Source organism: Tubulanus polymorphus, chromosome 1 (genome assembly GCF_964204645.1).
Source record: "Tubulanus polymorphus chromosome 1, tnTubPoly1.2, whole genome shotgun sequence".
Lineage (NCBI taxonomy): Eukaryota > Metazoa > Nemertea > Palaeonemertea > Tubulaniformes > Tubulanidae > Tubulanus > Tubulanus polymorphus.
The window spans coordinates 18742892-18758355 of NC_134025.1; the positions used below are offsets into that span (position 1 = coordinate 18742892).

General features: G+C 38.8%; 1 protein-coding gene across 1 annotated transcript in view; it reads left to right on the plus strand.

The window, feature by feature from the left end:
* LOC141915451 (ras-related protein Rab-32-like) overlaps positions 1–15464 on the plus strand; it is a 57290-nt gene that overhangs the window by 38636 nt on the left and 3190 nt on the right. The window lies entirely within an intron of this gene.

Sequence of the window (15464 nt, forward strand, 5' to 3'; positions counted from 1 at the left end):
CAGTTTTCTAGTAAACTTTTTATACCATTCATTTTAGAGGGAATACTATGAACATTGAGGTGGATTACATTCAAATCTTGCTTAGTGTTTTCATTTGATTTAAGGTCAACTAAGACTATGATTGTGTGGGCAGGAATTATCCAGGGGTTTAAAATCAGTATCAAGCAAATCGTAAATATCCAGATTCTGCTGTTTAGATATTTAATCCAGTTTAGCTGAAAGGTCTGTATTACCTAGACACATAATTGAAAATGTATGCAGACCAATTAAGAATAAGGTATAAGCTGTGTGAAAGAGGATGTGAAATGATAAATGAAATCCACGACGCATTACAGTAGTATATACACATAATAATGTTCAGTATAAGCTGTTGATCAATACAAAAAATATCAAATTATTTCGCCTTGCATGTTGGTTATTTGCAATAATTTACATTTTAGATTCAGCGTATAGGATTACTTCAAGTCTGCAAAATTTGTCTTCATTTGCTCTAGTTCAGTAAGTAGTAAGTGTTAGATTTTTGGTTTACCTTTGTCGGCAGTATGAGGTTGGCATTAAGCCAATTCATGTAAAATCGTTTTCTTATGTGAGCATTTTTTTCATTGGTTCTCGGGTTAAACGACGTATAATCGATTCGATTGAAGACATGACGAACCTTCGTCGATGACATGGTCAACTTTGTTTATATTCGACGAATAACTGTTTTTGGCAGGAAAATTCTTAGCTCTTGCGTATAAAATTGCAATGACCTCGATTGGGGGGTGTCATCTCTAAGAGCGAATGTGATTGGCTGTTTTTGGGATACACCGGGAATTCTGGCGCTATTGAAATAATTATGGGAATTAATGGCGAACGTTTCATGGGACTAGGTGCCGTATATGTGCAGATTTGAAATGCTCATTGTTGGTGAGAATATAATTATTTCACATATCATAGGTATTGTTTCATTTTAATACCCAGTGATTGTGTTGACTGGGATTGAAGTGAAGCAAACGTTCACTACACAAGGCCTCCACGTGCGCGGGAGTGCTAAACATTAGACTGTTGCACACACAAACACACGCTCATACAGACAACTATATGGTGATGCTGTAACGCTGCTTGACGCGTGCACGTTTGGTATGATAACAGGGTAAATAATCGTTGTAGCAGAAGATGAGCGCTGTGTTTTCTGTTTGATAGAATTTGTAATAAATTGTAATTTCTTGTGACCTGAAAATACTAAGCAGCAATTTATAGGTAGAGGTCGAGGTCTGAATATTGTAGTGGTAAATTCCAGGATTTAATAACGATCTTATGCTACGCCCCGGTGTTTTAGCTTCCACCGCCATACATTGGAAGAGGTTTCGTTTCCAAGACTCAATATTCAGCCACCCTCTGATATGTGACATCATATGAACTTTATTTGAATATTTTTAGGACGATGGTACGTAGTACGCGTACGATTACGTCCGTTTAACGCCACGTACGCGTCTGAAACTTTCACAGTCGCTTAACCATTACTGAGCGGAATATTTTCCCACGGACTATCCCTCGGTGCGGGTTTTTTTTCACCAAAAAATACCATAATAGACCTCTAATTTTCTAATACTGATATTGAAAGAATGAATGAATGTTTAGTCACCAAACTCCACATGTATACATATATGACCTGTAAGAACCTTTTCACTGCAAAAAAATAGCCAAAAAATTGTGTTTGGTTACCATTGCAACCGATGACCTAATTTATGTGTCCGCTGCATGGAATCTGACATTCATTTGCTGAAAAACCAAGATTACTTAGTTCTCTGATGTGTCAGAAGGTGCAACTGATAGTTTTCTCAAGCCTAATAATGTTTTCTATGAGTATCAATATGATTTGGTTGATTATCTGAATGAAAATGAAATATCTGGCCACTTTTTGAATCCATGCCGCTGGTCGAAATTTGAAAAAAAGCATCATCTGACTCAAATTCCAAGATGTTCATAATTGTATGCAGTCCATCAAATATGATAACCAATAACCAATATGATAAGCAATAAAAGGAGGTACTTCATGTATAACAGCAGCCAAAATATGGACATCCAGGTCCTGTTGCCAGGGAAACCAACAAGTATTTGAAAATTGAAAATGAAAATTTTATATGTAAAATTCAAATAAATTTTATATCTAAAATTCAAATTCAACATGTCAGGAGCAATCTACAGTGATGTATATAAAGAACAATAAAAGTCTCTTATTTCAAGTTTACTATTTCTGTCCCCCTGAGAATGCCTTCTGGGATGAAACTGGCTTTGCTTTTGGCTGCGCATAATCAACAAGCGAGTGATATCTCATCATGCATTCTGGATGCATGGGGGGTTTGTCCCTGCAGGTCCCACAAACATACTGGGTCTCATTTCTATACTCCTTCCCCAGTTTTCTGTCACTGCAAACCTTGCACTCGTTTGGTTGCCAAACTTCAGGGGGAAATGGGGATTCCCATCAAGGCGATCAACATTGTTCTTGGGATGAAGTCGAGGTCTACCAGCAGCGCGATTTTGATTTGGTTTTACAAGCGCATTTACAAGAGACAAGCGAAACTGTTTTGTTGTCATGACATCCCTCTCTTGTCTTTCAGCCTTATCTGTTTCATACAAGATGTATGAATTGACAATAGTGACCTCCAAATCATGGAAGAATATCTTCCGCCACCACTTGACTGATTTACGGTCAAACGGATAGTAACAACAAAGTTGATCATTAGTGTCAACCCCTCCCATGTTCGCGTTGTAGTCTGTAATACAGATTGGTTTCTGCTTGGCTGGATTATTAGGTTTCTTTGACGGTACACTGACCCACTTATCTGATCTGTGGCCATTGGTTATCATGGTGATAACTCTTTTGTCCTTCCACTGAACAACCAATATATCATCCTTTCGAAAAGCCACAAGATCTCCAACTTTCATGCCTTTACTGGTTTTCAAAATTTTTGGCAGGCCTTTTCTATTAGGCATAATTGTTCCAGTCAAATTAAAACCCAGCTCAATCAGTCTCTCGGCTAAATCGACAGACCAAAAGTAACGATCAGCAAATAACCAGTGTCCACAGTGAGCTAGTGGTGTTACCAAGTCAAGTACATGTTGTCCAGATTTACCGTATTCACCTGGATCCAGACCGCCATTATCGTCCTTCCCTACATACAAGTTTTGCTGCCACATATAAGATAAGTTGCTATCAGCTAATGTGAAGAGCTTGAGTCCCCACTTTATAGGTTTTTTAGGGCAATACTGGCGGAATGACACTCGGCCTTTGAATTTTACCATTGTCTCGTCAACAGCAATGGCCTCGCCCATTTCGTAAAGGGCTTGACTTTGAGCATTTATATGGTCGATCACCCACTTTATCTTGTACGATTTGGAAGGAATGTTTTGCCCATGTGGCAGCAGTTCAGCAACATGAAAGTGCCAGAACAGTAAATAGAACTCATCACGGCTCATAGATGAGTGGAAGAATGGTATGTTTATTCGGAAGTTACTTGAAAAATAATCTGACAAACGTGGAAGTCTGATGATACCCATATTTATACACATACCCATCAGCGTTCTAATGTCATCCTTTGTTGGGGTTTTCCACTCTTTCAATCTTGAATTCGGTTTCAAGTTCATTCTCGCAATTTTGTCATGAGTCACAGTATCAGTGTTCTGAGCAATGCGATTGATAATAGCATCTGACCAGAATAGGTTGAAAAAGTCGATTGGCTCTCTTCGCAGCATAGCCGGTAACTGGAAAAGATAAAATTTTATGTGATCAAGGGCCTGAATAAACAAATCAGAAATGAAATTATATAAATCCTTCATTTTCCATAAAAATCTAGGGAATTTTTATGCAAAATAAAATGAATTTATTCACGTGTGTGATCTCCCGAAATTTGTCGGAACATTTTTGTTTGAAAATAACCCACCCTGTAAACACCATATAAATCTAATTTTTACTTTAGAATTGCTCACCTTTGTACCTGGGTGTCCGACAAATGGTTCCTGTTGTGGATATGTTGGATCATCTTCGCTTGAGACACACAACCAGTCACCATCATCAAATTTTGAGTCATTATTAGGGGGTGGGGGAAGATTTCGGCCCCCTATGCCATCATCTGACTGGCCATCATTTGAGTTGTCCGGTTCAGAATCATCGGACTGTCCCTCTGATTCATCCAGCACCGTACTCTCGTCTTGAAAATATTCCGAATCGCTGTTATCTGACACGGCATTGTCATTATCGTCACTATCCAAAATTTGATCAATCACGTCAGCCACTTGGATTCGAGAAGGCCTGCGCGCCGCCATGTTGCGTATTATAGTATACTACGATAGTTGTAATGAAAGCTATGACAGTGCAGATCGATAATCTAATAATAGTCCTTATTTCTAACACGAGGCGGCAGTACTATCTAGTGCTGAACTTGCGGTCCCGATTTCCCGACAATCGTCGGAGCCAGTACCTATTTTAAAAATGGATCCCCCCGACATTTTCGGTTTCAGCGCACTAAGGGTTAAATATGAAAAAAGGAAGGTTGAGTTCGTATATGGTGAATTTTTGTTGCTTGGTTAATTAAATATTGCCGAAATAAAAAAATTGAAATTCTGAAGTAGCGCCAACCCTGTCTAGAAGTAAAACTGTATTAGTCCGCGCTTAAAATAGTGCCACGCATACATTTTTGAAATAGCACTTTACATAGGCCTATTCCATGATTTAGTTGTTTATTTCCGTATATAGATATCGGGATATTTATTTTGTTGTTTATTGCCCGAAATTTCCGTATTTTCTTGGTGTGTGTGTCAGCGGATTAATTGAATGTTTACGCATTGATGATATGGACTTGGCGAGTACATGTGCTACATCGATTCAACATTAGCTGCTGTTGAATCGTACTCGTACTTCGAGCAACGCTGAAAACTATCTTACTATTACTAGTGAAATGATTAATCGTCATTAATTCTTTTGGACTTTCGCGTCAGCGATCCGTTTTTAGATCCCGATTATGTGTATCTAGTTTGCAGCACAGTGATGAGAGCGCGCGTCGATAACATTAGTTACAGTCCCGTAGGCAATATCGCCTTATATACGCAGCGATCACCGTGTATGTATCAGTAATAGATAATGCACGTTACGGAGCGGGTCGCACGTAGGCTACAATCCACACGCTCGTTATATCAAAAAGGTCTTGAATTAGCAGATGAAATATTATTCACGATAACTTTTACTAGAAAAAATTCCTTTTGTGAAACCATTAAAACCTTTAAGTCGGTAACTTAATTTCGTCAGTAACTAGTTTTAATTTCGACTGTAGCCATATTAGTTTCATGTTCGGATATTTTCACAAATATCCAATCCGTTATAAAAGCTTTAACCACCAACGATTAGGTAACTTCTCGTCAGTAACCGGCCTACACCCGCACCATAGTTGTTTTGTATCATTCTCCTAGATCTATCAAACATTTTCAAGTCAAAGATTCCCATAATCAATCTTTAAGATATCATGTAAGAATTCTAATAAGACTGCTGGTAAATATTCATTCTGTTCCACTTGGTCGATCGTTTGATTAGCTCCAGGGCCTAAGGGTACAGTTAGCAGTTGGCCTATGGTTCAGTCTGTGAACAGCTTCAAATAACTCTGTTAACAGATGGATATGAAGCTTGTACCCCATGGACTGCGTGGTCATTGGCCTATGTCATGGGTTTTTGGCGATTGTGCCGAGAGCAGACTGTATCGGGTGGTCATGGTAAGTATAACTTTGATTAAACATGCACCGATGGCTAAAATGATACCTTCGTTTCTCAACCCCTCTAATTGTATGTAAGGCAATATCAATCCAAACCGCCAACGATTTTGTTGATCGAGCTTACAATATTTCGAGCCTCGGGACCTTTTTCCCTCTAGTTTTCAAACTTGCAGGGATGGTCTTATTTGACTACAAAATAATTCTTTAAGAAAGATAAAATACAATAGGCCTATAAACTTCTAGAACTTTGAAGTCACGAATTGAAAAGATTTTTCAAGCTATGCCATTACTCCAAACCTCTAGCTTTCAAGGTAAACCACACTTTGCCCATGGGCAATTTATTTTCCTCCACATTATGTAACCTCATATCATACCTAGTCAGCATATTATAAAATTAAGTGTTTTGAGCAGCAAGCTGTTTCTCAAAAGTTCTCGGCATTTCATTCTTAAACTTGTCCAGTGCAATTTCTGTTTGCACTATCATATTTTCCTTCAGGGATTCAATACTAGCAAGAACATCCTGAAGCGTTAATTTGCCATTTTCGCTAGCCAACGATACCTCTCTGAGGCTTTTCTTTGGGTATTAAGATTTGGATTGTTTTTCTGTAGTGTTTATCCCCTCAAATGCAGGGCTGTTCTCAACACCAATTACCACAGATATCTCAGTAGAATTTAAATCAGAGTCTGTTGGGCTTCCCAGTATTTCAGGATTATTCACAGCATAGCTTTTAATACTAGTTTGGCTCATAGTTGAAGTTTATACTTGACAGTTCACAGATCACAATCACAATCAGACAGTCAATAAAGTCAAGTCAAATTCAGCTCACCTTCCAGTGCACATATTTGTTGACTTTCCGAGGTCCGGCAAACAGGACAAAACACAATATATATTTAACAGAACATAGGATGTTTATTTCTGCTTGACTATCACTACCACGTAGCATACAGTACACGTAGTATACAGAATGCGGTTTTCAGTAATATACGAATTAGGTTACGGCAAACTAGCAATACGAATATGAACTAACTTCATCAACATCCCCCTTTCCTAAGTTATTATGACCCATGCAAACTATCAAGATACAAATCTCTAATTCTAAATGCAAATTAATCAAATTCTTGTCTTCTTATCATAACACAATATCTAAAACAAAATACTAATATAAATATAGCTGCAAAGCAGCGATAACGGGTTTTCTGCACAGTCTTTGAATCCTGTTCAATGGTTAATACAGTTTTATAAGAGGAAGCTCGACAAACAGTCAATTAGACCTTCTTGAAACCATGGACAACTGAACCAGATGTCCTATTTGACTCTGGAAAATCGACTGTTAGGCGATAATTACTCTTTATGATTTCGACAAAGTATTTAATAAGGTACAACATCAGCCATTACTAAACAAGGCTATTAGGAAACAGTATCAATGATAGGTTGCCGAAATGGCTCAGCATTATCTCTGAACGAAAAATTGTAGCCGAAATCAACGGAACGCTTCATCTTGGATTAAGTCGGCCTAACTAGTCGAGTCAAGCAAGGTAGTATCCTAAGTCGTCTTCTGTTTAATGTCCTGACAAATGACATACACAGTAATCCAAAATAAACCAGACAGAGTAAATTTCCAAAACGACCTTAACACGCTGTTCGACCAAAAAACTTAATAATCCGACAAGAAAATCTTGTACGCTTTTTGTTTGAACCAAAACTTTTCTTCATTCTGAAAGCTATGTTATTGTTGAAATGAAAAACTTTTTGTCCCGGCAAAAAAATTTGGTTGAGCATAAACAATTTTTTCGAACGAATGTTTGAATGAAAACAATTCTGTTCAAAATACTTAATACTTTTGGTTCGGAGAAAAAACTTTTTACAATATACTTGTTCGAACGAAAAACTTAATGTTCTGAAAAGAAAATTCTGATCAAATTCAAACAATTCTGTTCAATCGAACAATTGTTCAAACAAAAAACCTTTCGTTTGGACAAAAAGTTTGTTCAACTTTGTTCTAACGTTTTTTTCGAATTGGTTCAATCGAACAGAATATTATTGGTTGGTACGAAACAAATTTTGTTCCGACAAAAGAATTTTCAAGCGAAAGGTCTTTTGAACGAAAAAAAAGATATTTCTTGGGCTCCGCAGTAACTTAAAGCCGGACGTAGGTCAGCCTTGTGACGCGATGCGATCCTCGCGTTGCATCGCAAGTTTCGGTGCAAGTCGGTTGCGATACGATTGTCAGCGACTGTATGCGACTTCGTTCCGCCAGTTGCAAGAGCGGGTCGGTTGGTTGTGACAGTCGTGTCGCGTCGCAGAAAGTAGAACACGTGCGACTCCTTGTGACTGGCGTTGCTGAAAGTCGCAACCCGTCGCAAGGGAGCGTAGGTCGATGAGTCATTGCGACACAATCGACGCTGGCGGTCGCAGTGATAGGCGTCGCAGTGAATCACAAGCCGTCGCAAGGCCGACCTACGCCCTGCAATAAATCATAAGAAATTAATGATATACCAGTTACATTTATGATGAAAAAACTCAAATGAAAAGTCTGGCTTATAAAGCTGTCTGCTCAGACGAAATTTCCAAAAAAATCATCATTTTTGGCAATAAAATTGATAATTGTGATTGATCGTTGCAAGTCACAACCAGTTAATCACTAATTAACATGCATTTTAATAAATCTTGATTCCTCCTTTACAGTGAACTTAGCTTTAACCTAGTAGAGGCTACAAGCCTATGTAGGCCTATGTATATGCGTAGGTCTAAAATCTGGACAGATTGGTCGTAGGCCTATTGAATAACAACCCACCTAAATATCGTAAATTTTGTTTTGAAGTTCAATCCAATAAGTCCGTTAATAAACGCAACAATTATACTGTGTTTGTTTAGTAAAGCTCAGTACTGGTAGGCCTAAAGCCGCGTAAAACTCGATAAACACTTCAAGCGACACAGCGAACGATCTCCTTTCCCCCACACCAAATGCTTACTCCGAATGTCAAGTGTGAGTCCAGCATACGGAAAGGAGTGTGTTATATACTTGTATTTAGTAAATACCTTGTGCATTTGACAATGATCGGTATGTACTGTAGGAAATATAGAGTATTGATGGTATTGATATAGAGGTTGAAGCCCGCGGCCGAATAAAGTAATACATTTTTTTATTTTGATACCTCGTCGACATAACAGCTTTTCTCCGCTATATATCTTCTGCGTGTTTAGTTTAGGCCTACGATTCCCCGGTACACTAAAGATTTATCTTAGTAAATACACGGTTAATTCGGTAAAGAAAAATAGGTATTGTTAAACTAACTCCTTGAAACCCGCAGCCAAATCACTGGTAGTAATAAATTAATTTGTACTCGATTTGATTCTCATGATGAGGAGAAACTCGCAGCTGATCCCCGGAACGTCGATGTAGTAACACACGTCGATTCGTCGATGTTTACGGCTCGACAGTGCTTCTAAAGTAGTAAATTTCCAGTGTATCGGTAATATGATTTGATGAGGAAAATGGGCTATTGTTAAAATCACTGTTTGAAGACCGCGACTGAATGTGAAGTCTGCGGCAATAAACTAGTTCATTTATACTTGAATTGATAATTGAAGTGACAGTCGGCCTGCGGGTTGATTTCGGGACGACGACTCGAAAAACATGTCGCCCCATTGAATGGGGCTAAATTTTCGATGTTTACGGCCCGACAGCGCTTTTGTAACGATGATTAGTGAAAAAACACACGCGGGCTATTTGTAATCTCAGTGAGCTGAACGATATTATATGGATTGTATATGAAACAGCGGTAAGGTAACAAAGCCTATGTTCTTTTGGTAAAAATAGTGTGGAAGAAAATAATAATAATAATAATCACGCGGATATCAATAGGGTTTTCTGTGAAATAACAGAAAACCCTAACTAAATTAAACATGCATAGGTAATTGCTAACAGCAACTGTAGGGCTTATTACATATCGACTTGATGCATACTAATTAAAATAATTAGCAATCTTAACTCAAATTATGTGTCGATAACATAGTCCTTCAAGTGCTGGGGTTGTCAATTGCAAAGTTGTAGCTCATGACATCTTCCATGATTTTGGTGAGTTTTAAGGACATTAGTTATTCTATATGGTCACCAGGGGGGGTTGAATAGTAGAATAACTTAGTATTTCCTTATTAGATTGGTATTATAGATATTTCCTTATTAGATAGGCATATTTTGTTACCATGATCAATTGCAAAGTTGTAGTTCATGATATCGTCTATGATTGTGGTGAGTTTTTAAGGATTTTAGTTATTCCATATAGTCACCAGGGGGCGTTGAGTAGTATAATAGCTTAGTATTTCATTATTAGATTGGTACCTAGGCATATTTTGTTACCATGATCAATTGCAAAGTTGTATTTCATGACATGTACTACGATTGTGGTGAGTTTTAAGGTCATTGGGTTTTGCATATGGTCACCAGGGGGCATTGAATAGTAGAATAACTTAGTATTTCCATATTAAATTGGTAACGAGGCATATTTTGTTATCACAATCAATTACAAAATCATAGCTGCTGACATGTTCTATGATTGTGGTGGGTTTCAAGGTCATTGGTTTTTGTGTATGGTCACTAGTGGGCGGTATGTATTGAAATTGTTAGATTGCTGAGCATTTGAAACCACTTTCCAAGTGGGCATGGTGTCCCTGGACCCCTAGTTCTAGTTTCCCTTGATTATCACTAATCGCTTCTGCCATCGTGTTGCATCAGTGATCGAGAAAACACCCACAATACCGGACAGCGCTTCATCGAGCCGCCGCTGAAAACATTCACTGCTGACCTTCAAACCGAAGGGTAAACGCGCCCATCGGAATCGGCCAAAAGGTGTGATCATTGTGGTTAGCAGACTCGATTCCTGATCGAGACAAACATGCCAAAAAGCTTCTTACACATCTAGCTTATTGAATACCTTCGCATTCCGTAACATGGGTAGGACATCATCTACCGCCGTCAGCTTGCAATGTTCGCGTTGGAACGCATCATTTAACAGCATCGGATCAATACATATGCGGAGGTTACCATTCGGTTTACGGACCACTGCCATCTGGCTGACCCATTGGGTCAACGAGAACCAGCACACCGCGGTCAACTAATTGCTCTAGTTCATTCTTTACATCGGCATGTAGGGCTAACGGTATGTTCCTACACGAGACCTGTCTCGGGCGAACATCAGGATCTACAGTCAGGTGGGCTATGCCAAGATCACCCAGTGGTTCGGGCTCTGTTTTCACTGCAGAAATGAAGTGATCATTATTCTCAGTTATTAAATTCATGTCTTGTATCGTTTTGAGACCAAGTAGACATATAAACTTGTTCGGCATGACGGTAAATCGAACTCGATGTTTCTCGTTGTTACGCAGATTAGTCACTGTCAACGTAGTTTCACCCAGAGGCTTCATCTGAGTGTGGTTCCACATTATGAGATTCTTCGTTGTTTCACGAACTTGTTCCTTTCTTACGAAACGTTGGCAAATAGTGTTCACATTTGCGCCGCCATCGACTTGAAATTTGATATCGCAATCATTCACTTGCATCCATGCATGTAAAACCGCTTTCATGTCAGCCTGCATGGCATTAAGCCAGCAGCCGTCTCCATAGTCGAGCAGTTTTTCACTCGAAATATCGACTGCATGTATTTTCGACTTCTTACATTTTGCTTTAAAATGATTCCGACCGTTACAGTTCTGACAGGTTTTACCACACGCGAGACATCTTTCTTTTCCGGCTGCATGTTTGTAACCACAGAAATCGCAGTCTGTAATTGGCTGGGTTTGATTCTTCGGTCTTCCCTTTCCTTTGGCAGCATGTGCAGCTCGTGGTTTGGAAACCATCTGGTTCATAATGATTCTGTTTACTTTAACCCTTTTTCTGGATTGAACATGCGCATCGCAGATTTCTCTCGCATGAGATAACAATTGTTCATATGCTCGGCATGTCGACCTCTCGCAGGAGACGTTCTTGCAGTTTTACTGGAACGGAGAAAACGATCTTATCTCGAATCATGCGATCTTTCTCCTTAAAGTTGCACGAATCGGCTCGAGTTCGAAGCTCGGTGAGAAAAACATTGAATGGTTCCTGTCATGTAATTGACCAGAAATGATGAGTCATCAGCACCTCATTCTGTCTTGGGTTGCAATATTTCTCTAATGTGCTCAGGACAACATCTGGTTTTAACTCATCCCCTTCGTCTTCCCATTCAAACTGGTCATATATCTTGATGACCTGCAGTCCAGCACACTGCAAAATTATGGCAGTCTGTCTCGCAGGTGGCTTCTCTTCAGCACCGCTCGCTTGCAAATAAATTTCTAACCTTTGTTTCCACTTTCGGAAATTTTCCGCAATGTTCCCCTCCACTACGGGCCATTTATCCCACCAGTCCTCGTCCGGTACAATGAAAGGCTGATCCTCCACATGTTCGAAGCCTAGGAAATCGAAGGCATCCTCCGTTAGCTGACGGTCCACCGCTTAATCGGGAGCGGGCGCCGCACTTGCTACTGCTGGTTTTGGATGCCTTCACCGACTGAAACCTCGGAGTGTTTCTGGGTTTCAGCGCTGCTGCTTGAAGCACCGAGGCAGAGATAGTAATACCTGCCTCGGAGATAGTCCTTTCACTAGTTATCCACAATGGCTACTGGCCAGCCACGCGTGAGTACAATAATGAATAGACGGACCCTCTCAGATAGAATGCGTTGTTCCTCCGGTGTCAAATGTTGCGTACGGTCTGTCCATAGTAATAGTACTCGTATTTCTTCGACGTTGCGTTGTTTTAGAGTGGTCAGTTTAGCCTCAGACAACGATGGCAGTCGTTGCAGAAGCTGCTCTATGCTGATAAGATCTTTGTCGGAACGAAGCCGTCTCTCGACTTCGGTTTGAACAAGTTGTGCTAGTTGTTCTTGCGTTACCACCATCATGCGCTCGCCTGATGTAGTTGTCTCTTCGCGGTATCAGATCGAGTACTGGATCCCTGTCGAGACATATCTAGCCGTCGGTATTCCTCTCAAGGAGTCCGATTCACAGTAGGCGTGGTGGTCAACTATAGTCTCGAATAATAATCCATTATTCTCACTGAGTACAAACTTGTTCAACTGACAAAGTTATAAGGATACAACCACATTTTATACCATACAATAAGCGTTTTGATTGGCTAATAAATCCAGCCAATGGGCGTGCTCCAGGTTACGGCAAACTAGCAATTGAACTAACTTCATCAACAATATTAAGTAATAAATTAACCATAGCTAATCATTAATTCAACTCTAAAATCCATGTCACACTGTTGCTATGATATTCTATCTCATAAATCTTCATAGACTCCCTGATATGATACTGACTGAAATTTTTTGGTTGAAGTAGACCAAGACTTTACACCAGCCTGTCTTAGTCGGCCATTTTGAACTATTTCTCTAAGTATTATCAGAGCTATATGTTATCCCCTTTATATATAGATGTTAGATGCAGGGTGATTAACTTTTCGGTAAAAACAGTATCTGGAAAGCAAACCAAACTTAATTCAATACTTTATAAAGTATCTTTCAATTTATTTTTGAGGGATAAATTTTAGAGCCTTTGGCTATCATACATTAAGAAAACTTTTGATGATATTAGTTTTTCCTGCATTTGGATGCAGCAATTTTGGACAAACAGTAAATCTTTTTCAAAAGGAATGAAACAGATATTCCATAACCAGCACCTTCCAGGAACCATATCTGCCATAAATACTATGCCATATACACTAATTTTAGGCAATACAAAAATGATTTTAGGCTAGAGAAATATATAATAGAACTTGATGATGACTCAGTAACTAGTTTATTTGAATTTAGGGTCAGGTCCTATATTTTACCTGTGAACAAATTCTCAAACCTTCATTTAGATAGCGCTGATAGAATATGCCCCGTTTATAATACTTTAGGTGATGAATCCCATTATCTGTTTGACTGTACCTTACTTGATAAACCCTGCAAAAATTGTTAGAGTTTGAATACCGTTAAAACCCTTGATATTTTGAAAAGCCCAACAGTCCAATTGGCTAAATACATTAAAACTGGCTAAGATGTATATAAATCTCTCCATTAGTATACATGTATATCGTAAATAGTTAATATATATACATTCAGTTGTTATTACTTATATGTTGTTTTGTAATTATTTGTATATATGTGTAATATTTCAGTTTAACACAGAATCTCTTCACTTTCACTATGAATACAGTCAACCTCGGATGTAACGTCGTTGGATTTACCGTAGATCCACTTATATCGTATTATATCCCAGGTCCCAATTTTTTCCTTCTATTAGCAAGGCCTTAAAAAACCTTGAATATACCGTATTTCTTATAACGTAGATCACTTATATCGTATAAATTATTTGGTCCCAATTAGTCAAATCAACTTAATTATCCTCGGATATAACGTATCGCAAAAATTAAAAAATGAGAAAAAATATGACTGATAAAAATGAAAGTGTTAATACAGTGCAATAGCCCTACTACTGTATATGCGCACACGTGCCATGTCTGAGTTATCGATAGTTTCCATGACAGCACTAACATACATGTAGAGGCATATCAAAGCCCTACACAATACGCTGTAGTCAGTAACACGTGTTTTAAAGCAGCACGATGCCTTCTGAAGGTGAAGAAAGGTGATTAGTTATCAAGAGAAGTATGATATTACTTAAGGAGGCAAATAATAATTACCGGTATTTCTTCTCCGATTATTCAACACATTGAAGTCTTTTTATGCACACCATAGACATGAATGGTTTTAAATGATATTTGGTCCCGACTGCTACGTTACATCCGAGGTAGACTGTAGTAACGGAGTTTTCCCAAAGGGATACCGGTGTTGAACAAGGCATCGGACCAATCGATGCACTGAGTTGGCTTCTAATCCCGATATTTGCACGCAATTTTAATTGACATGACATGTATTCTATGATACCGTTCACTGGCTGCCAGTTACCACCTGCAGCAGCAGTCAGAATCTAGTCAGAAAAAGAGATCGGCAAATGTGCTACGACCAAACATGAACCGGTACCTTAAAAATTATTTTTATTGAAACTGCTGTCTACTGCTGTCTGCTGTTTTAGACACAAGGAATCAACACAGAGAAGCAACTATGTAACAGCTTTCTCTTCACAAATAACTAAAGTTAAAAGAAAGAAACCATTTTTAGTATCATTGAACCCTTAATAAACTTTTCTAGATACTCCGCACTCGCATAAATCACTATTTAGATGTACGACACGCATGAAATATACAAAGCCAGAATATGCATCATGTCTATTTATTTTCGTCTGACATCAATCATTTTGGGATATTTCTCTTGATCGTTTGAACACATACCTCAGTTTGGTCTTAATATGACCAGTTAAACACTGCAGTCTAAATAAACCATTGATATATCCATTTTACGATGCAGCAATAATTGAATTGATTAATGGCTTTTAGTGGTAACATAAATGCAGAACTTGTATATACAGTCTCACCCGACTCACTGCCTTGGGTACAGGCCCAATACGCAAGTCACTAGTCAGCAGTCAATGTTGATAGATTAATTGCCCACGTAGGTTCTCCATTTTCTTGTTGAGAAGAATTGTTAATTTGTTGAGTGACGATAGTAATAAATTATCATATAGGCCTACCGGGTACCAGTAATGAAAACGTGTTCGGTGCCTTGTCCAAGAGGATCCCTA